Below are 25,914 nucleotides of genomic sequence, written 5' to 3'. Positions count from 1 at the left end.
TTAATGCCTGGTATTATATAGCTCTTGTGTCTGTGACTCTGATGGTGGCTTTGTAGCTGGCGCTAACTCAACGCAACGCATAGGCAAGCACAACCGCATATACTCGTACACTCAAAGGACTCAAAAGTCCTTCCGATTCTTATATCCTCAAGCAATTGTCATATCCTGTAAACTAACGATGCTAAGGTGGCTAAGGCAAAAGCAAAACCAGCTGGAAAAACGACTTCATAAAAATATAGAATAGAATATAACTGGGAAAAGAAAGGAAAGCACATCAGGAACTCGGGATACTTTAAATTGTTGCAAGCCCTTTTAAACAACCCAACAACCCCTTCATAACCCCTTTGTCAGATGTATACATAAAATACTTTATGCTACTATAGGATAGAGGGTATGATGGTATCCTGTTCCTGGTAGAAAAACAACCAGCTCCGAGCGCCTTATTATAATAAAATGGCAATAAACAACTGTAAAACGAAGTGTACGTTACGTATACAACCACACCAACACCGCCGCCGCCGCCGTTACTGCTCATGTGTGGAAATGTTGTTTGGTTTTGAGAAATAAGGCAGAAAATTGCTTTTGGTTTTTGGCTTGACTTGACGAAGAAGGTATGAATACGGAATATTATAACTTTGGTGATATTTTGTGGTGACCATATTTTTTTGGCTAAACCCGAAAACTTTTAGGGGGGAAATCCCTTTTGGACAACAGCTTTTTCAATAATTTTTTCATGGATAGCTGAAAGCATTTATTGAAATTTGAAAAAGTACCTACATTATATTATTGACATTATGAATACTGATACTGAACATTCCTCGAAAAATCATTTTTTAAGAGTGTATGTATGTTTGGTATGTTGAGAATTTATGACCCTGAACTTTGCAGACAATTTAACTGCTGGTCTTTGGACTTCTGCCACTGCCGTAAAATTCAACTAATTTTCAAAAACTTAACGGCAATCCTTTCGTCTCAACAAATACTCGATACGCCATTTTTTAGTTTTTTTTTTATTTACCGTTTTTACGAAGTTTTGGCCAAAAGAGTCAGAAATGCCCAAAAAAAATGTCGTCTAAAACTTCAGACCTCTGCCACTGTCGTAAAATTCAACTATTTTTCAAAAACTTAACGGCAATTGCTTCGTTTCAACAAATACTCGATACGCCATTTTTTAGTTTTTTTTTTATTTACCGTTTTTACGAAGTTTTGGCCAAAAGAGTCAGAAATGCCCAAAAAGAATGTCGTCTAAAACTTCAGACCTCTGCCACTGCCGTAAAACTCAACTGTTTTTCAAAAACTTTACGGCAATCGCTTCGTCTCAACAAATACTCGATACACCATTTTTTAGTTTTTGTTTTATTTACCGTTTTTACGAAGTTTCGGCCAAAAGAGTCAGAAATGCCCAAAAAAAATGTCGTCTAAAACTTCAGACCTGCCGTAAAACTCAACTGTTCTTCAAAAACTTTACGGCAATCGCTTCGTCTCAACAAATACTCGATACGCCATTTTTTAGTTTTTTGTTTTATTTACCGTTTTTACGAAGTTTTGGCCAAAAGAGTCAGAAATGCCCAAAAAGAATGTCGTCTAAAACTTCAGACCTCTGCCACTGCCGTAAAACTCAACTGTTTTTCAAAAACTTTACGGCAATCGCTTCGTCTCAACAAATACTCGATACACCATTTTTTAGTTTTTGTTTTATTTATCGTTTTTACGAAGTTTGTCGTCTAAAACTTCAGACCTGCCGTAAAACTCAACTGTTCTTCAAAAACTTTACGGCAATCGCTTCGTCTCAACAAATACTCGATACGCCATTTTTTAGTTTTTGGTTTTATTTACCGTTTTTACGAAGTTTTGGCCAAAAGAGTCAGAAATGCCCAAAAAGAATGTCGTCTAAAACTTCAGACCTCTGCCACTGGCATAAAACTCAACTGTTTTTCAAAAACTTTACGGCAATCGCTTCGTCTCAACAAATACTCGATACACCATTTTTTAGTTTTTGTTTTATTTACCGTTTTTACGAAGTTTGTCGTCTAAAACTTCAGACCTGCCGTAAAACTCAACTGTTCTTCAAAAACTTTACGGCAATCGCTTCGTCTCAACAAATACTCGATACGCCATTTTTTAGTTTTTTGTTTTATTTACCGTTTTTACGAAGTTTTGGCCAAAAGAGTCAGAAATGCCCAAAAAGAATGTCGTCTAAAAATTCAGACCTCTGCCACTGCCGTAAAACTCAACTGTTTTTCAAAAACTTTACGGCAATCGCTTCGTCTCAACAAATAATCGATACACCATTTTTTAGTTTTTGTTTTATTTACCGTTTTTACGAAGTTTCGGCCAAAAGAGTCAGAAATGCCCAACAAAAATGTCGTCTAAAACTTCAGACCTCTGCCACTGCCGTAAAACTCAACTGTTTTTCAAAAACTTTACGGCAATCGCTTCGTCTCAACAAATACTCGATACGCCATTTTTTAATTTTTTTTTTATTTACCGTTTTTACGAAGTTTCGGCCAAAAGAGTCAGAAATGCCCAAAAAAAATGTCGTCTAAAACTTCAGACCTCTGCCGGCAGGAATTTGTTTAAGTGAGTGCTCTCTGTATCGGTTTTTAGTTTTTGATATTGTTTAACTTTCTTCTGCTTCTATAGTTTTATTAAATTTTCGTATTATTTTAGTTTTTTTTTAAATTAGTTTTATTATTGTAAGTTGGTTAGCCACTTTGTACAGAGATCGCAATTTTAAACGAAGTATTCATGGGACAAGAGTCTCATGAGACAAATGTCTCATGGGACAGATATATCATGGGACAAATGTCTCATGGGACAAATGTCTCATGAGACAAATGTCTCATGGGACAAATGTCTCATGGGATAAATGTCTTATGGGACAGGTCTCATGGGACATGTCTCATGGAACTTGTCTCATGTGACATGTCTCATGGGACTTGTCTCAGGGGACATTTTTTGGGTCACATGCCTCGTGGAAGTCTCATGGGGCGTGTCTCATGCCGAACCCTTTATGTATCTGAGCACACATGCATAAGTAGCTACGCCACTGGTACATAGGTCGATCTGACAGATTTGGGCGGCCAAAATTATTTTATCATTTATTTTATCTTTAAACCATAATAGATAGGGATAACGATAACTTTATTATGACCAACAATGTGGGAGCTTTGGCAAAAAATAGGAAGGAATAAAGAAGGAGATACCGATGTACATTAATTTTTAAGTTTTGTAATTAAAGAAAAGTAGATAATGTAGAGCGACTGAAGAAAAAAATCTTTACATTTGACTGTAAGTATAAAGTGAAAATAAACTGATAAGCATATAGAAGTTCTAGTATTTCTTTTTAAATAGCAGACAGATGGTCACCATACAAATATAGTATGTTTGCGCATAATATAAATTTTATTCAAGCCTGCAACAAAAAAAAAAGAATAAAAGTAGAACAAAAAAATTATAGACATAAATTATCCTGAATCCTGATATGTGGAACGTTTTCTTAACACTCTCTTTCCATATAAATATATGTATATAAAGAATTCGCCTCACATGCTGTCGTTTATTAAATACTTTCCACTTAGCAAGGATTTTCATGTATTTCAAGGTCATAAAGATGTTTTTTTTTTTTTTTGTGAAAATGATGTAGGTACGATGAGCACACATCGAATTTTGAACTCTACTAGAATCAAGATTATGGATCGTAAATTATAATTTTGATGGTATTTTAAATTTGAAAAATTTTAAGACAACAGGTCCTAAGGCATAAAAAAAAAATCATGTCTTAGCAAAAAATGTATTTATAAAGACACTGTTTAAATACAAAAATTAGAACCACAAAACATTTTTAAAACATCACTTTAAAAACACAAAAAAACAAACAACCTATTTAAAGTTTATAGAGAAATTCATCGGTATTTAAAGAACCTTCAAATTTGCAGGATATACGTAAGCGTCGATATAGCTTACGTTACATACCTAAATATTTGCTGAATTGTAGTCAGAAATATTTGTAGGAAATTGACGTTGAAAACGCCCTTTGATTAGTATTCTCGGAATTTTTGAATGTGTATATTTCTTACTCTCCATTTGTTTTTAAATCAACAGCAACAGCAAGTTGCATTGAAAGTTCAAATTGTGCTTTGTAAAATGGATGCATTGTGGTATGGATTGATGGAAACAGTTTTGTTTCGCTAGACTTGTTCCTTCTGGGGGTTTTTAATTAAGGAAATGTATCATGCAATTTTACTTTGGTAGAAAATCTGGTACAGGCATGATAATAAAGAAGGCTTTTGTAGGAAAAGAAAAAGCTTCCTTTTATACCATTTTTAGATGCAATATTTTTACAATTTAGTGATGGGCAGAAATTTCATTGGAAAGATGTTTTTGTTTTTTTTTCTCATCAAACCGATTAGTCCAGGAAAGATAGTAAATCTAGTACCGATACTGAGAAAAAGTAAGGAGAATTAAATCAAGAATTCTTATGATTGGTGTCGAGTCGAATTTAACTGCATTAAAAATGCAAAAGTAAAGGAAGAGGTGATAGTTGATCAATCTGGAACATTTATGTTGTATGTAGATTCATCTCTTCCATCGTTACTCTTAAATTACTTATGGTAATTTGACAAACGGAGTTTTAGCGACCCCTAGAATTGTAAAATATTTATTATGAAAATACATACTTTATCACAAAAAAAAAAACATTTTCACAAATTCGGTCTTGTCTGTCTATCCTTATCTCGATCGACAGTGAAGTGATTTCAAGTGACTTCAAGAAGCTGTTAGAACAAGAGCAAGTACGTGCGGTCGAGTCTTGCATTTTTTTGAAGTGAAAACTTCTTTAGTATCGTGGTGATTTGAAACATGCTGAAACGAAAAAGCGGCAGCAAAAATCAATTGATTATTTCAATTAATTTTATAGTCAAAATTTTTAAGATAACGGTTAAAAGATGTTTTTTTAATTTTTAAACACGTTATATCTTTTGATCTAGAGCACATACAAATTTTATTTAACATCAATGAGCATGCTGATAGTATTACCTTTCATTTGATATGTTACACATAACGCTACTTGCTCTACAAGTTACACAATCTTAAATTAAAAAAAACTTGAAAAATACCTCAAAATACCTGTAGAGATCAGTTGCCACCAGTGTAAGAAGAACCCTTATATCAATTTGAATTTCGTTAGAAGCGAAAAAAGATTGATTTTTTTGCTTTTTTGATGAAAAGTGATTGGATTAAAAAAATTCTAGCTCTTTTTGTAGATATTGCCTAGACATGGTCGATATAAATATTTTGAGCTTAAACAATAAGCTTTCAGATGATTTAAAATTTATTATAGGTTGTCATTATAAAAAATATGGATTTAAAGGTGATGGAATAAAAATAACGTAGATTTATTCGATTTTTTTTTTGCAAGAAAAATAATTTTTTTAAGGTTTTACTTTTACCACGTGTGAATTGCACACATGCTTTTTTTTTTTTATAAACAAATATTTTTTTGTCGTATAACAGACTTTTTGTGCTTTCTCGTAAACGACTGAGCTTATATTAACGTTTTGTAAAAATATTTTTCTTACCTTTATGTTAAAATTAAAGAAATTTTTAAAAAATATTATATTTTGGTTTCTATTGATCGGATATTCAAGATTAGGGCCTTCAGACTAAAAAACAAATGACATAGCATCAGTATTTTGCATTTTAAATGCCCTTTTCAGTTGTAATATTGAGAAAATTTATAAAAAAATTTTAATGCAAAAATATATTTTATCCATTGAAACGTCGCGTCGCGTCATCATCATAGGGAAAACACTTTTGCCCCAATCATTCATGACTTAACTACATCAATAAATGATAAAATCATTCTTGACCGCGCAACGTCCAAGTTCAATACAAAAATTGCTCATTCTCCTGTTCATTTGAAAACTCAGTTTTTCGAAATTAGATCAGTGGATTTTCTTGAAATTTTGCTTATGTGTCGATTTCCTTTTACAACATCGTTTTCATTTTTCACTAAAAGAGCAAAAATTTGGAAAATCAGAATTTTGAAGTCAGAATTTTGACCCGCTTCTGTTATTGGTAATAGTAGCATTTTGGTTTTTAAAATTCAAATATTGTTAGTTGGGAAATATTGTTAGTTGGTAATTGATATTATAAACTTAAAACTGAACAAAAATTCAAAAAAATTCAAACAGCCCCGGCAGCTTTACGTAAACCCCTGCTTATTCTATTAGAAAATAGCAAAATTTATGAATATAATAAAAGTTGATAAAATATATAGGGGAAAGGTGCGGACAGTGAGACACTTTTTTTCAAATTGCTATATTTCAGCACTTACTTTGAAGTAATGTTAAGACATATTTTATCTTAATTTTGCAGAAAAAGGTAGAATGAATCAGAGCATCACATTTGACTAAAATTTTGAAAAAGTCGAAACGTCTCACTGTTTGCAAGGGGTGCGATCAGTGAGACAGGCTAAGGCGAACAGTGAGACGGACGAAAAAAAACACAAACAAATTGACGAAAACGTCAAATAAGTAAATAACTAGTAGTTTATTTATCAAACTATGCTACTTTAACACATTTCTTCAAAAAAGTTAAAAGAAGGGAAAAATATAAACAAAAGGAAAAACACTACAAAGTCATGTTTCACTGTTTGCTTTTTGTCATTTCTCGAAAAAATAAAAATTTGAAAAAGTGTCTCACTTTCTTGCCAAGAAAAAAATAAATCAGAATATAAACACGAGAGAGGATCAATTAGTGGAGTAACTTAAGCAAATTATTAGGGAACCCGGCCGAACAGCTTTAATTTTGACGATTTTTTTTTTTTCAAACGTAGGTAATTGCCGATGTTGCCGTATTGTTTTTTAAAATTAAAATTAATTTTTTTTTCAACAAAACCATTTTTTTTGCTTAAATTTCATAAAACAAATGATAGCAAAAGATTCTCTAGGTAATTTAAGGAAAACAAACATAAGGGAGTAAGGGACAATCTTTCATCGTGCAATTTTCTCACAATCTGACTTCAAACACAAAAAAAAAAAATTTTTGAAAACAACAGCAACACCTACAATATTTTAAAATACATTTTTAAAAAGCCATAAGCTTATTTCTATCTCTTAAATTTAAATCCACTAAATTTAATAAAGAGTTTTTAAAAAAATGGTCCTCAAACTCAGAATTAAAGAAAGAAAATGTTATTAAAAAAATTTTAAATGACCTTTTTTTTGTCCCTCACTCGTAAATATTTTTTTTTTCCTTGAATTTCCTAGACAATCTTTTGGCAATTTAAAAAAAAAAAAAATTTTTTTGTTCACAAAAATCTTCAATTAAATTTAAAAAATCAAAACGGCAACACCAGCAATTTTTAATCTATAGAATTTAAAGTATTTTTAATTACCGACGTTTGATCATCAAAATCTAAGCTGTTCGGCCGGGTTCCCTAATATTGCCAATTTTTGAGCTTCAGTTACTCTACTACAATGATTTATAACAAAAATAGATAATTTAACTATCAACATAATTATTTTTATGTCCAAACTTTGAATGAAAAGGACTACAACTCCGTGTAAGATTGACACTTTTAATTAGCTGTGATATAAATAATTTTGATTGAATTCTTGATTGAGTTCTTGTTTTATTTACGAAATTGAACATAGCGGGAGTTTCTCGGTAGATGTAATTTTCGAATATTTCAAAAAATTTATCATACTATGCATTTTTTCAAGAAAGCCAACCTGTCGAATTAAAATATAAATAATCACATTTATCCAAATTTATTGTTAAAAATAAATAAAACTCAACTACTGTCGATATTAATCCATCAAAAGTTCATCATAAATCATACCATTGGGACCTCTAAGCTATGCTATAAGGGTGCTAAAGTGAAGTACTTTCATTTTGTTTTATCTCTTGGCACAATTCCTCAGGAATTGAATAAATTAATGCTTAGCAGACAGGATAGCTAATTTTTTTTTTTTTTTTTGTTTCGAACTACGTAATTCATTTAATGCCTGCTGCTACAGACATATTATATTTGATAATTACTTACTTCTGAAGTTTCTGAGCATGTCAATAAGTAAAAACAAACAAAAAACAGCAAAAAAAAGGACTTCACAGTAGGGAAGGCAGATTAATTATAACATCTATCCCTCTGGGTGGTAAATTACTCTGCTTTATCTCGATGATAAAAATTCGTATACAAAATAAAGCATAAATAAATGTGTGTTTGTGTTATTTTGTTTTTTTGTTGTGTGTTGCTTTAGATTGGTAATTTTTCTGTCGAATTTACAAAAATGAAGAACGTCACGAAATTCAAAGATTACTTTCACCAGCGTGTTGACAGGTTTATGGATGTTTTTTTTTTTTTTTTTTGAATTTTTCTACATAATCTCAGTCCTGGAGGAAAGTGTTTCATTTATATCTCATTTTCCCATTGAATTTTTTGTTTGTCATTAATTTTTTTTTAAAGTTTACTGTACTCAAAGTTATGATCTTTAAATATCATAAATCTCGACACAAAAGTCATCATTTGTGTTTATTTTTATTTAAGTTGTCTTAATTTCTTTGTTCCTTTTTATGAGAATCAATTAAAATGTATAAATGATAATTTAGAGATTTCAGTATGTACCAATTTTTAGCCAGAATAGGTGGAAAGAATTTTCTGAATTGGTATCGGTCAGTTAGTAAAGTCTCTCATTGAAGCCTGCAGATTTTAGTGAAATACACCTTGATGAATCCTAGAAATAATGGTTTTCTGATATAAGAGTCCTAGAATTCTAAAAAAAAGAACATTGTCAGTATAGAAAATTGATTTTTATTTTCAGAAAATGCAGAAGAAAATTGATATCACCTGCTGTCAGTGGTAGAAACACAAACACTACCAGTTTTTTTTTTTTTTTAAGATGAACCGACATCACTGTACTTGATGGTTGTGCCAGAAAATAAATTTATTTACCTCTACCTGGAGCTTCTTTAATGTTTAATTTTTTTTTCCACCATTATTCAGCATGATTTACGAGCCACAGTTAAAAAAAAGGGTTTTCAATTTGACTGCTCTACATATTCAAAGTTCTTGGAGAGAGATTTTTCCCTTGAAAATAAAAACAAGAAGGACTCTGAACGAATTTAATTTGTGCCTTTTTTTTTAAATATGCTAATTCAACATTTTGTATTTATTTTTTAATTGTTTTGCCCTTATTTTTTGTTATTGTGAAATTATATTTGTGAAAAGTAAAAACAAAAAAAAAAATTGAGATTTATTGTTAGATTGTGGATGATTTAATTGGGGTAAGGTATTTTCTTGAAATAAAATTAAGAATTATTTCAAGGGCGATATTATAATTTTTGTGACTCTGAACTTGAAAAAAATTCACTTTTAATTAAAAATATTAATTAAAACTCTGGACATATTTTGGTAGGTCAAAAATATGCGTAAATTTTAACTGGTTTGCAAGTGACATTAAAACATTTGTTTTTAATTTTAAATCAATTTTTGAAGACAATATTCAAAGTTGTATGTAAATGCCTCCAACCTTTAAACCGTTATGGTAATAATAATAACAATAATTTTGTATTTTAGTGAAAGACACAAAATAATTTCGTTTCAGATTTTTTTCTAACAGCTAAAAACTTTGTATTTTCAAAAAAAAAAAAAAAATGTTACTCATACGCCACAGTGACTTCATTTCCTAAGTAAAATGCTTGGCTTGTTAAAAAAGAGCTAACATCTAAAAGTTATCAAGTTTGGGTGCACATAAAAATAAAGCTTTTCAATAATTTTCACAGTCTTAAGATGTTAAAATCAAGCGCTAAGACTTTTAGTCCAAAAGACAATATAATCGGATTTTTTTTCAAAATGGCGGATTTTGTCAGTGCCATAACGTCAAAAGTGAAAAAAAGAAATTAAATAATCAAAAAATAAAATAGCTTTCGACGAAGTTTTTAAATGTGTTTTATTTCAAGCAAATATCGACCAAAATTAAAAAATTTGTTTGTGGAAAACTGAAATGAACTCTAAAAACTTCCACATATTGGAAATATCAGTTCTTAAAACATCATAGATTTATTTTTCACAACAAATATTTTCCCAATTAAAGCAAGAAAAAAAAAATAAGTAAAAAAAAAGAAGGTTAAAAGAAGTTCAATGTTCATGTTCAAGTCCATTGACTGTTGACCCTCATCATTCTTCTACTTGTTTATAAAGTCTTCGTGAAGCAAAAAAAAAAAATGTTAATTAAAACCATTAAACTTTAAATCTTGAGTTATTTTCTTCGAAGCGAATAAAGAGTAATTTAATTTAGCTCCAATGTAAAGTCTGACCTTTTATTTTTCTTTTTTTTTTTTTACACAGAAGAATTTATTAAAAGGTATTGCAATTAAAATGAAAAACGGTTTAAAAAAGGTAAATTCTCTTCTCTCGTAAGGTTTCGTCTGATAAGAAAGGTTGTTTTCTTCGCAGGTAAAAATAAAATTATCATAATATTATTTTAGAGCAACATTATTAAGGAAAAGAAGTACACATAACTTTTAAATTATGTTTTAAATTGATGCCTACACCAATATTTACTTGTTTTATAAAACAATTTTTTTAAGGACCTAAACCAATGGTGCCTACCACATAGCCTATAGGGAAAATCTTAATTTTTGTGTGTTATGTCGTAAACAAGGTCCTATTTTTGAAATTTAAAATTGAGCAAAACTTAAAAAAAAAACACATTCTTGGATTGTTAAAACTTAAAACTTATATCATACCTAACAGAGAAGAGGAAGGGTCTTAACATTTCCTAGTTGGCTAAGTTAATCATGGGTTGGCTTCTCATGTACAAACTCTACACGGTTGAAAATTTTGACGTATTTTTTAATATTGTTTGGGTTTTTATAGTTTATGTAGGGTTATAGCAGAAATTTATCAAAATCTTATACATGCTTACAATTTTAAATAAAAAGGTACAAAATATTTTAAAATTTAATACCTACCCATATATTTGATGAATATTTTATTCAATTGTATTAAAAAAATATCCCATAATTTTTAATCGTGTACTTAATTTGACGAAATCTTTAAAAAAATCTCTTCATAGCTCGATCCCACTTTATTCCTTATGTCTAAAAAAAAGCTTCTAAAGAGTAGAGGCTGATCGCAATACTTTACTGATATTGTACACCTTTTGTGTTCAAAAATGTTGCAACCAGTTAGAAGTATTCCAGAAATCTATGTAAAACTTACTACTGATGCAAAATGGTGCCTTTCATGATTTTTGGTGTCAAAAATCATTTGCATGAATATTTCTTGACAAAAAGTATAAAAATTGGAGGATAATATGAAAAATACAAAAAAGCTTACAACTTTTTTCTTTGATTCAAAATGTTTATATTAAATTACAATCTTCAACAAAACTGAATACTTAAATTTTTGTTGCACTTTATACTCACTTTTTCAAGTACATATTTTTTTTTTATATTCTGAATTCAAACCGAAGTAAAACAAAAAACTATAATATAACGTTTTTCAGAAATAACAAAATGCAAATTATTTTCGAAATGTAGTGATATAGATTTTTAAATTTCGAATTCGATTTTAAAATATTAGTGAGGCGGCTAAGCAACAAAATCATGCACTTTGTGATAAAAACATGAAATTAACATCGTTGGTAGTACTCAATTTAAGATTTATTTTGAGATATTGGGTCACCTTGTATTCCATGCGGAAGGGTAGATAAAAGACTTTTTCTGTGTTGCACTCGATTTGTTGAATATCATTGTATAGACAACGAAATATTTTTATTAATATGATACATGATTTCGAGGTATTTTCTAACGCCCGATCGAATAAAATTAATACCAAAATGTCTCGACCATCATGTAAACAGTTGTTGGACTCTTTATGAATTGTCTTTTACTTAAGGAACAAGAGTCAGAATATTACCAATTACTCATTGAAAATAAGTGGTAGGCTGATGAAAATTTGTGTGGACGTCTCATATACCATAGAAAAAATAGTAGGTATACGTCAATCAAAAAATTTCAAGTCAAAGGGTGTTTTGTTTTTTAGCAAGAAAGAACACTTTTGAAATGGTACCATTGCACCACATGGAAAATTTATGAATTTTTTTGATCTGCATATATATTTTATACATCCTATGAGAATCAAAAATTAAAAAAAAATTCATTATATTTACCATGGAATGTTGAATTTTCATGAAAAACTTAACGAGCTTCCTTTTATTTTTAATTAAATTTACATACAAATTAATATTTTAAAGGAATGAGGTGCATTAGTAAAAGTATGAAAAATAATTGTGCAGTTTGTGATAAAGGGATCAAATTAATAAGAATGTTAGTACAATATGTAAACCTCATTTTATGATATTGGGCCACTACGAAAATGATCTTACCTTTAGAACTCATTCATAGATTTTGAAGAAATGTATCTTGTTATCTTTGCCAGAGAGTGTACAACACATACAAAATTTAAAACTACGAGGATTCGAAAGGTTTTGATTTTTTTTGTCAATTTTTTTTTTTTAATCTAGGTGCTAGCTTGCAGGTGCCGGTTATTTTGTTCAAATTGGTCATTGTTTACGAATAGATATTAAGTATTTTTGGAAAAACGACGACTTTGAAAAATCATATCTATCAAACCTATCAATTAACATTTTTTTAGATAATATTTTCTAGTTCTCTGGAATTAAATCTATACAAAACGTATAACGGCGCTTGGTATAACGGCACTTGGTGCCCAAAAAAATTTAATTTTCTTCTTAACTAGTGAAGAGACGAAAATAATATCTAGCCGGAAAAAAATGCGTTAATACTTTTTTGGTGATTCCAAAAATTACGATAATTTTATTATTATTGTTTTAATAATTCTATATGGATAAAATGATTCCTTGTCATAAATCAAAATTAATAGAAGTAGAAAATAAATATAAAAGCCAAATTAAAAAAAAATCAAATTCATTCATAAAATCCTACCCCACACTTTTCACTCAAATTGAAAAACAAAAAATCATCGCCAAATTGTGGCACATTTACTCAAAAAACTAAAAACTAAATTCGAAACAAAAATTATAGTCGCTTTTTCTACCTTTTAAACACCTCTCGCACATAAATTTTCTCTCAGCATCCATCTACACCGGTGCGATTTTTCAACCACTCATTTTTTCGAATCTCAAAAACACACATGCGAGAGATATTTTTACTTTTTTTTCTTCTTTCGAAAAAGAAAGGTGTTTGGCGATTTGAATTTTTCCTCTTTTGATGTTTTACTGTGTGTTGTGGTGGACCAAGAGTATATTATTTGAGTCTTTTAAGTTAGAAAAAAAACGAAGATTTTTTCAAGTTTCGGAACACTTATCCTTAGTATAATTTAGGCCTTCGGGCCATTCAAATCATCAAGTGGAAATTATTCTGATTTCGTCTGGTTTCAGTCTCAGTTAATTCGGAGTATATTCCCGCTTTGTGAAAAAAAATATACTCATTTTCGGTTAAATAAAAAAAAAAATAAAAATTTAATAAATCAAATAAAATTTCGTCAGCATAAAACGATTTCAAAGAATTTTGGTGCGGGTTGTCTCACAAAACCGTCACAAATCATTCTTAGTATCTAAATTTTGTGCCATATTTTCGAAAAAAAAATAAAAATTTTAGTGAACACAAACGGAAATTTTAACTTGGCGTACGATTTCGGCATCAAATGCCAATAATTACAATAACATATTTAGCAAGTTCAATCACATCAGGAAATATAAATTTGTACGAAAAGTGAGTTAAAAACGACAGTTTTGTTAACAAAATATTATGTAAAGGTTTTTTTTTTCTTCAACAAGCTGAAAAAAAAAAAAAAATTCCATTGCCCGCCTTCTGCAATCAAACGCTTTGCTTCGCGCATTACTCAGATGCTTATGTGCGATATCATTAGGGCTATTTTTAGTCACAAAAGGGGGGAAATTAATTTAAATAGACTCTTTCGGGTTGTCACTATGCCAAAATTTGTTGTTTTTCTCTCGAATTAAAATTTATAAAATAAAGAAACAACCGTATGATTTTTTAAAATATTTCTTTTACATTTTCTTTTTTTTTTTTCTTGTCAATTTCCTGACAACGCCACAGCAGACTTATTTTGTATAATAATTATTAGTTTAGAGAAAAAAATAAAATATTTAAAAAATTATTATTTAGCCTTATGATGTCATTTGGCGAAGAAAAATTATTAAAAATTAGTTAAGTGTTTTTATTTTCATTTACCAAAAACTTTTAAATATAAATTAGGGGAGGAGATGATGATTTTTATCGTGGGATGGCTGATTAATAAGAAATGTAATAAAAATTGTTTACTTTTAGTAAGTTTTTGATATGAGTAGGAGTTTATATTATATTTATTTTATTTATTGTATTTTTAGAAAATTAATTCTTAAAATTGTTTACCGGCTGGTTAGCTTAATGTTATGGTTGGATTCTAGAACTTACTTATTCACTACTTTTATTCGGTCCTTCGGTTGAATTATTGTCAAACTTTGGAGATCACTTCTGAATTAGTGTTGCCGCAGGCTTTTTTGTAAGTGTAAACATTTTTTTCAAAAAGTGTAACAAATAAGAAAAAAGTGTAACAAACTTGAAAAAATCATAAGTCAGATCTTATCTTATTTGAAACCTTTTTATTATGAAGAATAGTACGTTGCTGATGCGAAACAAAACGCTTGCGAAATATCAGCAAACAAATATTTATGTAGAATACCAGAAATTACTAAGCAATATAAAACTAGAATAAAAGATAACATTAATTACTTTGACATTTGCCCGAGTAGATGAGAAATGCATTGATTTCTTTGAAAGTGCGTTTCATTGAAAATCGCTCGTAAAGTACTTTTAGTACTTGCAAGCTACTTGCCCAATACAATTGATGTAGCCAGAGCGAAGTTTTGAGTTTAATATTTAGTTGTGTCATTTTCGTATGTGTTTTTTTGTTTCTCATTTAGGCTTTAAAGATGTTTAAAAAAAGCTCTTATGTAGGAAAATAGTCCCACGTTTTAAGCAGTTTGTGATTATTTTTTAAAGATTAAATAAAACCTCAAAAACTTTTAAAAAACTTTCTTAAAAATTATTAGATATTTAAAAAGTGTAACACTTTTGTTACACTTGTTACATTGTGGCAACACTACGTTTTGATCCTAGAATCTTGGAACTTAATAGAATGGTAGAGTTGGTAGTTTACATTAAGGAACAAATTTCAATTTAATAATGTCAAAAAAGCCCAATAGATTTGCAATTCTAAACCACTACAATAATGATCCAGTAAGACTCCAAAAGATTTATGAGATTGGATTTTTACTGCATGCAAATCAAACTGAAACCTTAAAGAAAATAAGATATAATCGAGTTATTAAAAAAATTTGGATAGGATTCTTCCATTAATCCAGAGTAGCCCAACCTTGACATGATAAAATTAATCTATGGGGTATCCAATTAAAGCGTGTTTTCTTAGTTTTTGTTTTCCCACTGCAAGTATTATGGTGTCGTTAGCAAAACAAAGAAATAATTGATATATTAACAAAAGTAAACAAATTGGATCTAATACGCAATCTTGTGGTACTTCAGTGACTATTTCTCGAAGAATTATACAGAATCCTTCAATCTTAATATGACTCGAGGCATTATGCTCGGGGTGGAGCTTAAGCTTATAATAATAATAATTTGACAGCAAAAAAAAAAAAAAAAAAAAAAAACATTCAAAATTGAAGCAGTAAAATATAGCTAGATCAGCCTGTTTTCAGTCATTCTTCTTAATTCATTTTTTTACTGCGCTGAACACATTTTTTTATTGCACAAAATCTATTTGAAAATGAATTTCTGATAGCGTAATTATTTTTAAAGCTTAACTTTATTTTTGTTTCTGTTTTGGGTACGAATCAGAATTTGTCCACCAATTTTTCATGGCTCATATTAAACAATAACAATAACACGGTGTAACACTCAAAATATACGCGGGCGGAGACCTATCACGTTTTGTAGAGCTAGTCGCACTGATTACGAAACGGTATTTAAAAAGTCCCTAACACCTAACACCCTAGGGGCAAAAAACGGTTTTTTGGACCTTCACCCATTGAAAAAATTCTAGCTTCGTCAAATGTTTACCCATTTTTGATTTTTTTTACAGTTTCTGATAGGAGATAAACATACCTTTTCAACAATGTATAAAACATGTAACTCGGTAAACCACCTAGAATTTATAAGCTGTCAAAGTTCAAAAATTCCATTTTTTTGTCATTTACCCAACTTCGACATCAAATTAAAGTATATATTTTCACAACAACATGCTGTTTTAAAAATATATTCTAAAATAATATTTATTTCCAAATCAAACGAGGTATTTTTAATGAAAATCTGTTTAAAATCGGCTTAAAAAAAAATTTACGATTTCAACCCAGATACAGAAATTCGAACTTTTAGGTATAGAACAAAAATGTTGTTTTGGCACGTAGTAATATAACTTGGGCGCCAAGATTTGATAACGGGTTTTTGTAGAGGAGTTCAATACAAACATTTTTTCCTTTGGGAGGGGGGTCTATCTCCCCCCGTTTAGGTTGGAGGGGCAGTTTTCTAAAAAAAAAAATTATAAAATTAAAAAAAATTATTAAAAAATAACGGCAACACTTACAGTAACAAATGATACCATTTCCGAAAGGCAAAATTTTACATTTAATTTTAATTTTTAAATCAATATATTATAACCAATAGTTTTTGAAATAATTGATTTCAAAGTTAAAAAAAGGTGAACAAAACTTAAAAACTCATCTTATACTATTTTTGTCCGCGTATATTTTAAAACCTCATTTTTGTAACACCGTGTAATAAATGTACGTCTAATTTATTGTACAACTTATGGCTTCCGCTACGAATTTTTTTTAAAAAAATCCTTAGATCCACCACTCTTTTAAAATAATTTTTTTTTTGGAGATTTTGTTTTTCGTTCAGCAATTACAATTTTTATTACAATTTCATAGTGTTTATATTTAATTTTCATCGAAATTTCAGTTTAGGTGGTTTCTTAAAATTCATATTTTACAAAAAAAAAAAAAAAAATACTTAATTTTCTTCTTTTGATAAAATAAACGAATCTGGCTATTTTAAGGATTTTGAAACTATTATTCCCAAAAAAATTAAAAAATCTTCAACATACTTAGGTACTTAATACAAAAACTTTAACTTCCGTTCGTTAAATTGCAATCGAAATAATTAAAAAAGCATTTAAAAGGAGAAAACTTCAGGTGGTGCAGTCAAAACATTATAAGTTTTTTCATGCCAAAAACATTGGATTTGTCAAAACTTAAAAAAAATTTAACTTTTGGAAATTTGTGCTGGAGGATCAATCTCATGATATAGATTGTTTAACATTTTAACGTGATTATTTTCCTCGGTGGGATAGTAACCTTATTAGTTATTACTTTAGACTATGTGCAAACTATTTCAATATGGGTGGATCGTCCTATATGGCGGGATACTAATCTTTCTGAAAAAAGTATATTCAGAAGTTCTAAGCTTTTTCAAAAGTATAAAATTTTCGTTTCAAAAATTATTTTATTCAAAATAGTGCGGTCAATTTAGACATAAAAATAATGGTCAAATAACAAAAACTGCCGGAAAGCCAAATTTTGGTGGGCAGCTATTCAATGTAATACAATTATTTAGATAAAAAAAATATTCAAACAAAGAATTGAATTCTGCCAATCGACAACCTATTTTTTTTTTAAAGCACTTGAGGACGGGAAACATCAAAAACATAGCTCTGTCTGGGAAGCAATCCCAATATATTTTGTTTATTTCAGTTGCACCCCCCAAAATTGTCTTCGAAACCAGTAAGACCGTGTATGGATTGAAGACTAAGATTTTAGAGTAAAATTGTCGTTTTTGAGTATCAACTATCGACACATCGAAAACTTGTCGTTTTTCATTAACTGCCTAATATTCAACATTATGACAAAAGAAGTGATACAACTAAGTTAAGTTGTGTTTAAGAAGAAATACGTATGAAATCTCATAACAATATTTATATAATGAATCTAAAGTTTTTAGTGACTATCAATGTGTTTCTACAAGAAATTAGTATAATTTATGAATAAAAATCGAAAATATACCAAATTATCAATGCAAAACATCCTGTTATCTAACATTTATTTTTCGAATTTATCATTCCAATATGTAATGTGTTCAAAATAAGATTGACGATCATAGCCCTCATCAGAAATAATAAGCGGTAAAAATAATTGTTGTTGTTTTTTTTTTTTATAAATAAAATAAACGATTTATTTTTAAACATAAACATTTTTTTATTGATTTCTTGCCAAAATTTAAACTTTTCAAAGCTTTCACAGGTGAATATCATTATTTAAAAGTTCAAAAAAAGCTCTTGTAATATGGAAACTCTGACTTACACCTAAAAGTCTGCAATACACTTTTTTGTAAGTTTTTTTGTGGAACTTATTGAGCATTCTCATTCACATTAAAAATATGGTAAATATAATTTTCATCAACTTGAAAAGTGTTTTTTGAATATTTTGAATAATTTCGAAAAATCAAATACAATACTAACTTATGCACATATTTTAACATCAATAGTTTTTTGGTTTTAGTTGAAGATTGATCTTTTCTGTCAAAACTTGATCCCCGTCAAATTAATTAAGAAAAAATCAATTTTGACTCAGAAGAAAAACAAAATCTTGAATAATTAATGTTTTTTTTTTTTTTAACGACAGATTCCAAGTATTTTCTACAGAAGGTAATTTTTTTTCAATGATGCCCAAATTATATTGAGAATTATTTGTTTTATGTATGTTTTGTGGGTTGTTCATATACAAAAAAAAAAAGAGAAAAAAGAGCAGAGAGAAAGAAAAGAAAGGTGTAATCTCATGTTAAATAATTACAAAACAATTTATTTTTTTTTTGAAAACAAAAGCATCACAAAAGCTTGGCTAACAATATGTCACTAGACAATGATAATGGTGATTGTGATTCGAAGGATAAAGCACATTCTCAATCAAACAGTGATGATGACCTCAAATTTATTACCTGAAACACGTTGAAAACACACACAATTGACGACGATTGTTCAGCCAGCAACAATGCAAAGTGAATTTTTAATTTATTTTGGTCTTCAATTATTATTGTCGTGGATGTTCGATACACACGCATTTGAAATGTTGCCAAAATTTTTTTTTGTTTTTATTTCCTTGCAATCTGTTAAGGTTTTTTGGTTTTTTTTTTTTGTAGACATTTTTACCAAATTAATCATCATCCTGAATCGTATGTTTGTTTTTATTTTTTGTCTTGTTTCCTTTTTTGCCGAACAATATAGTCTGTGGTGCTTGGGAGATACTTTTTTTTACATTGTTGTGAAAAAGTATCGGGAAATTATACCTATACCAAATTAATTCAATGTATTTTGTATTTTCTTCTAATCTTAAAAAAAAAAACAAGTAAAAAAAGATTACGTATACGCCACATCGACCCAAACATCTTTCGTTTGCTCACTTGGAAAATTTACCACAATTTTGTTAAAATTTTGAAAGACTTTCAAAGTTTGAAATTGAAAAAAAAATCTTAAAATAATATCATCAACAATAAATTCGTGTATAACGTCTAAAAGAACTTAAGTATAAACGTTCAATTTGTCATGGAAACAAAAAATAAATGAATCATTGGCTTTTTGGGACCAATAACGGATTTTACTGTCTCTTCGAAATTTTATGAAATCTCTTTATTCTTGTTTTCTATCCGAAATGCAATGTTTTTACCAAATTTCATTAGGGTGGCCCATACATTTTTTTTTTCACTAAAAAACCATGATATTCTTATAGACACTTTAGATTCTTGTTTCCAATATCTCAAAAGTTACATATTTGCTGAGTTTCAATAGAATACCAATATTATTACTAAGTTTTTCCAATATACTCATATTTTCTCTATAATTAAAAAAACACCTTTTCACATGAAAAAATGTATAGACTTAGACTTATTTTATTAGTAATTCTCATGGGAAAGGTATCTTTTATAACATTAATTTTGTCGGACTTATCGCTGATTTGTCTTGTTTTTAAAAAAAAAACAACCTTTCACCTAAAATATTTGTTTAGACTGGTTAGATTCTTTGTTTCTGTTATAATTGAAACATTTGTATAATTTTTCATTGGAGTACATTTTTCTCCCAATTTTTGTAGTCCGAATTTCATCATTTCTTATAAAAAACTCCCTCTCACTCAAGACAAATTTTTTCGCCTTTGTAAATTCTTAGTTCTTATAACAGACAACACTTTTTCACCAAGTTTAAATAATTAGCAAAATTTATGACAGTTGTTATGATAAAATTTTTTTACTTAATATTTAGATATTTTAGAATAATATCCAAATCCTAATACATACAATCAGAGGCGGCGCTAGACCAAAATGAGGCGTGTGCTAGAGTAAATTTTCGGGGCCCCTGAGAAAATGAATTTGGACTATCATTTTGAAAAAAGTATCAAATCTTCCGTTCAAGTTCAAAATTCTAATAACAAAAGTACTACTAGTAGTTTACTAGCGATTTCCAAGATAGTAGATGATAGTACTAGATTAATCAAAACATCTACTATTAGAAGACTACCACTTCCAATGGAAAAGGGCTGTAGATGAAAAACAAAATGCACGACTCGATCTCACGAATTTTTATCTGAAGTCTCAGATTGCTTTAATTTTTAAAACTTTTTATGTAAATAAGATTTTTTGTTAAATTTTCTAAAACGTACATATCAAAAAAAAAAATAAATTCGTTCTTCAAATCAAACAAAATAACAACATCTAGAATGAATTTCAGCAATTTGATTCTTTTATTAGGGCGCGTTTTTAGAAAAAATCAAAATCGTTAGAAATCGCTATAAAAATTTTTCGGAAAAAAACTATTTTAAGTAAAATTGATATGAAATTTTGCAGAAATTTTTTATCTACATTCCAAATTTCAGAAAAATGAAATGCAAAATTTTCTAAAATTTGACTATTCAAATAAAAAATAAAAATCAAACTTTCCTCATCAAAATATAGAAACTAATAAAAACTAACCCTTGATTGCATTTAGTCATTTTTGAGTAAATTGTACTTTTCTAAAATTGGTATAATATAATATAGCTATTTATTTTAATGTAGAAATTCTTGTTTTCGTCAGTTTCTCGGTTCTTTTTTAGAATATAAAAATATCAATTGAATTACCAATTGGAAAAAGGGAATAAATCCATCTCATCTTATTGTTGGCAAAACGCAAATAACTGCACAACTTCTTTATTTGATGGTTCTAAGAATGTGGTTAGGCTAAACTCACGTTAGTCTTAAAATTTGAAAATTTACACTTTTCAAAAAACCTGTAACATAGCTGAGTGCCATTGCTTTATTAAAATAAAAAATTAAAATTTATCAGTAGGAAGAAGGAATTAAGGCCGGGATTTGTTTCTTTCTTTAAACTATTGTTTTTTAAAATCACTTGTATATATGATTTCTATTAGAAAATCGTGTTTTTTTTTTTCTTTTGTATAGAGACAAGATTTACGTCAAAATGTAATTTTAGGAATATTGAGGACTTATTGCTTCTTTTAATTGGTGATTCAATTTTGCTTTTGAGTTGAAGAAGAAGAGACTGGAAAAAACCAAGGGGCTTTCCCTTCTAAATACAGGAAGATATATAAAAAATTGAAATTGTTTTTGTTGATGTTTGCTTTCCTCTGTTAGATACTTATCAATCATTTAATTTTTTTTTACGAAATAACTGATAAATACATAAATTATTCGCATATTTGTTTGAGCAAAATTTTTGATTTAAAACGGGTTTTTAAAGTTTGGTGGATTGTAAATCCGTCCGTATTTTGAAACATCAATGAAATCGCAAAATGTGTTCGAATACGGAATTTCGAACAGCGAAAATTTGAAAATTCCACTGAATAAAATGGTCCTTTTTAATCATTAAATTGGCAACGGAAAACAGAAATGTTCCTAAGTCCTTAACAAAGTGTTTAAATTGTTAGAAAGTGTGAAAAATCAGTTTATATAAATTTTTTTAAGGGAAATAAAGTTTACCCATTCTTAAGCTTTGCAAAAAATTATTTCATACAAATTTAAATACCTATACAAAATTGAAAAATAGAAAAAAGAAAAAAAAACTGTTTTTATCACTGACATTTTGTAACAAAAAATGTATTCATTTCATTGAGTTTTAAATTAAATTGGTTAGGTATTTCAAAAGCAAAATTTTAGATAATCCAAGTTGCTTGGCAAACTACCCGACAAAAAATTTTGGTTCTAGAAAGCTTTACAGATGCAATTGTTGCTTCTGTAAAGCATTATAGAAGCAAAATTGAGAAAAAAAAAAAAAAAAAACAAACAATAATCTTAAATTGTTTAATTTAATTTTTCTTTCCTACTTTTGCAAAAAGTGGCCAATGCATACTTCGACTCATCTCAATGCAATTATGGAAATCGAAGGGAAACAAACTAATTTCAATTATTTGATTGTTTTGAATAAAGAGAAGAGACGCACAGCCCTTCCGCTGTCTCTGCATACAATGTGACTTCAATAGTTTTTCGTATGACAAATTAAACTCTGTATGCAAATTTAGAAAACATACATTTTTTTAATGAATATTTCAAACTTTTACCTAGAATATCTTTCAAGGTTGAGGTAAAATTCCCGAAAACTCAAAATCCCGAAAATCCAGAATCCCAAGAATTCAAAACCACATAAAGCCAGAATCCCGAAAACTGAAACTCCCGAAAAATTATATAAAACTAAAAATTTGTAGAGTTGTGTACTTTTTCTGTTTAATTTTCGGGATTCTGGCCTTTCTGGATTTTTGGTTTTCGGGATTCTGGGTTTTCTGGATTCTGCATTTTCAAGATTCTGGGTTTTCTAAATTCAAAATTTTGGGATTGTGTCCGTCTTACTATCTTTGAAATGGTTAGAAAAATGCAAAAAGAGTATGATACCTTTTTTGTAGAGCTGGAAAAAAAATTTTAAACAGCAATTAGAAGATATCTTGCGCTTGCTAGCTTAAGGTTGATTTTTCTTAAAGGAAACCCTTTTTTTTAATTTCAAATTCAAACTCTTGCTAAAGCTTTGTTTTCAATTAAATAGACTTCTATTTTTACTATGTTTACATTTAGGTTTTTTTTTATAAACAAAAAGAAAATTTCTCATCGTCTTTTTTTCTGCTTTTCGTAATGACTGAGCTTAATTCAATTCAATTTTTTTTTCAATTCTATTCAAGTTTATTTCATAACTTAGCTTAAGCTTAAAAATAAAAACACTTAAAATATTATTATCTAGCGAGTATGCAGTGGCGTACGTTGAGTCGTCGGGGCCCCGGGGCAAGACTAAATTTTGGGGCCCCTTTCATATTTGGGGGCCCGTTTGATACAAAAAAAGTACGTATACGCCATACATTTTTTTGTATGGCTTATACATTTTTAGGTTTATTTTAATGTTTTAATATGTCCGTAATGCACTTTGCCTAAAATGATATATTTAGAGACCCTATAATAATTTTTTTTTAGCTTAGAATTGATAGTTCTTGGGGCCTCTGTTCTGAAGTAATATGTACATGTACATGTACATATTTGATTTTCCATCATCAAACATAATTTTTTTTTATTGTTGGGCCCCTGAAAAATTCATTTTGGGGCCCTCAAAATTAAATATTTAGCGGCGCCTAAAATAAAAATTTTTGAAGCTTAGAATTTATATTTCTTGAGGCCTCTGTTCTGAAGTAATAAAAACATATTTGAGTTTCCATCATCAGACATATTTTTTTTTTATTTTGGGGCCCCTGAAAAACTAAAATTAAATATTAAGAGACCCCTAAAATAAATTTTTTTTAGCTTAGAATTGATAGTTCTTGGGGTCTCTGTTCTGAAGTAATAAATACATATTTGAGTTTCCATCATCAGACATATTTTTTTTAGCTTAGAATTGATAGTTCTTGGGGTCTCTGTTCTAAAGTAATGTGTACACATTTGATTTTCCATCATCAAACATAGTTTATTTCTTTTGGGGCCCCTGAAAAATAATTTTTGGGGCCTCAAAATTATAAAAATTAAGTGCTTAGAGGCCCCTAAAATATAATATAATTTTTTTGGAGCCAAGAATTAATAGGTATTGAAGCCTCTAATCTGATGTAATATTCGGTGGCATTCCGTTTGTGCATTTAGTTTTGTGCCCTGATGTATTTATGTTGGGGCAAAAAAAAAAACAATTTTTTTTAACTTAATTTTTTTTTAAGTACTGAAGTAAAGGCATTTGGGGTCCCTGCAGGGCCCTGGCTTGAAGTTGTTTTTTGCTCTTTTGGGGCCCCTAATGTATTATTTGTGGTTGCAAAGATTTTTCAAGTAATATTTTTTGGAGCCCTAAGATAAAATTATAATTTTTCTTTTAAAAAAGCAGTTTATTTCCTTTTGGAGCCCCTGGGGTAACCTTTTTATCAAATCAATATATATTATGTGGCTACATTATACATTATACATTACACTGAATGACATAATTCATTTTAATTTACTTCGTAACTCAATTTATGCTAACAGTTTCCTTCTCTGCATTGTCTTCAGTGGGGGCCCTGAGGTCGGTCGGGGGCCCCGGGGCGTCGCCCCGCTTGCCCCAAGGGAGTGTACGCCCCTGCGAGTATGTAATTGTTTTTAAAGATTTCTATAAAGTTTCCATAGATTCTGCATTTATGTAGGTACTCCTTTAAAACAATTAATTATGTCTGTTAAAAAAAAAGTTAATACTTTTTTAAAATTTTCAATTAGTAATTTTTTTTCTAAATCAGTTACTGTACTCTTATTTTTTTATAATCTTTGAAAAAATAATTTTTTTTTTTAATTTTCAAAACTAAAGTAATCGTTTTTTTTTTTTTATTTTAGAGAAACCAGATAACGTCTTTGAAGAAAGGCCCCTCATCGGGTGCCTCGGATATACCGCCAGTGTCTTAAAACTCAATTTATTTTATTAAAAAAAAGGTAAGCGACAAAATATGTACGAGTATACAAAAACTAAAGATAAAAGAAAATCAAATTCAAAAATATATTTATCCTTGCATCTTCGTCTCTAAACATTATTTTTATTTATTAAAAACGAATACAAAACTCCATGTGATTCTATAAATTTTAAATTTTACACTCAAAATAAATAAAACGGAAAATTGCGTTTTCTCTATCTACGTCGCTTGGGTGCAGTTTTTTTCTCACTAAAATTATACTTGCATGTGTCTCTAGGTCTCTTCTCTATCCCCTCAGCACACCAATAGTAGCAGCAAGATATATACATAATCAATTGCTATTAATAAACTAATACGTTTTTCGTTTCTCCTGCTGTGATGGTGGTAGCACTCACGCTCCCGAAAAAAAAAATCACTTTTAAATTTATTTATTTTTTTCCACACTGAAACTTGATTAGCTTCTTTCTTCGAGCTACAAAATGTGCATTTTGTGAAGTTTTTTTTTTATTTTTCGGTATTTTGTTAAGTTTTATTTTTGAGAAAAAAAGAAGAAGTAAGAAAAATTTATTTTCGTTGAACAAATTTTTTTATCCAAAAATAGACATTGTAAAGACTATTTGGAGTAGAACATGTTATTATTGCAATTTTTAAATAGATTTTAAGGAAAATAAAGGGAATCTTTTTTGTCTTTTTTTTTTAATGAACAAAAGAAGAATAAAGATAATTACAGTAGGTTTGAAAAGTAAAGTTTTTTTCTTGAAATCTTTCAACATTTTGAAACAACATTTTGTTTTGTTCAAGGGGCACGGTAGTGCCCAGCCAAGTTCTCTAGCAACTTTGGCACTACACCCTTATTTACAGGAAAACACTCAGGCCATTTTCGACCCCCCCTCTAACTTCCACACCAAAGACC

The 25,914-nt window shown here is 29.1% G+C and overlaps 2 protein-coding genes and 1 long non-coding RNA gene across 5 annotated transcripts in view; 2 read left to right on the top strand and 1 right to left on the bottom strand.

Moving 5' to 3' along the window:
• LOC129914135 (microtubule-associated protein RP/EB family member 1) overlaps window positions 1–9,721 on the top strand; it is an 84,081-nt gene extending 74,360 nt beyond the window's left edge. Inside the window, exon 9 of the mRNA XM_055993221.1 lies at window positions 9,712–9,721. The gene's annotated coding sequence lies outside the window, so the exon portion shown is untranslated. The remainder of the gene's footprint in view (window positions 1–9,711) is intronic.
• On the bottom strand, window positions 8,527–9,089 carry LOC129914186 (uncharacterized). The gene is made up of 2 exons (XR_008772145.1): window positions 8,852–9,089; window positions 8,527–8,777 (listed from the first exon to the last, which is right to left on the bottom strand). It is a non-coding gene; the product is annotated as an uncharacterized LOC129914186 (long non-coding RNA).
• A 3,570-nt stretch (window positions 9,722–13,291) lies between the features above and the next one.
• The window catches only part of LOC129906130 (RING finger protein nhl-1), a 140,174-nt gene continuing 127,551 nt past the window's right edge, over window positions 13,292–25,914 (top strand). For 2 of the 3 annotated variants that reach the window (XM_055981777.1, XM_055981773.1), the window contains exons 1-2: window positions 13,292–13,764; window positions 24,928–25,023. The gene's annotated coding sequence lies outside the window, so the exon portion shown is untranslated. The remainder of the gene's footprint in view (window positions 13,765–24,927; window positions 25,024–25,914) is intronic. The other variant, XM_055981776.1, reaches the window with a different exon arrangement.

Source organism: Episyrphus balteatus, chromosome 1 (genome assembly GCF_945859705.1).
Source record: "Episyrphus balteatus chromosome 1, idEpiBalt1.1, whole genome shotgun sequence".
Lineage (NCBI taxonomy): Eukaryota > Metazoa > Arthropoda > Insecta > Diptera > Syrphidae > Episyrphus > Episyrphus balteatus.
This window is presented reverse-complemented; position numbering and strand designations above follow the sequence as displayed.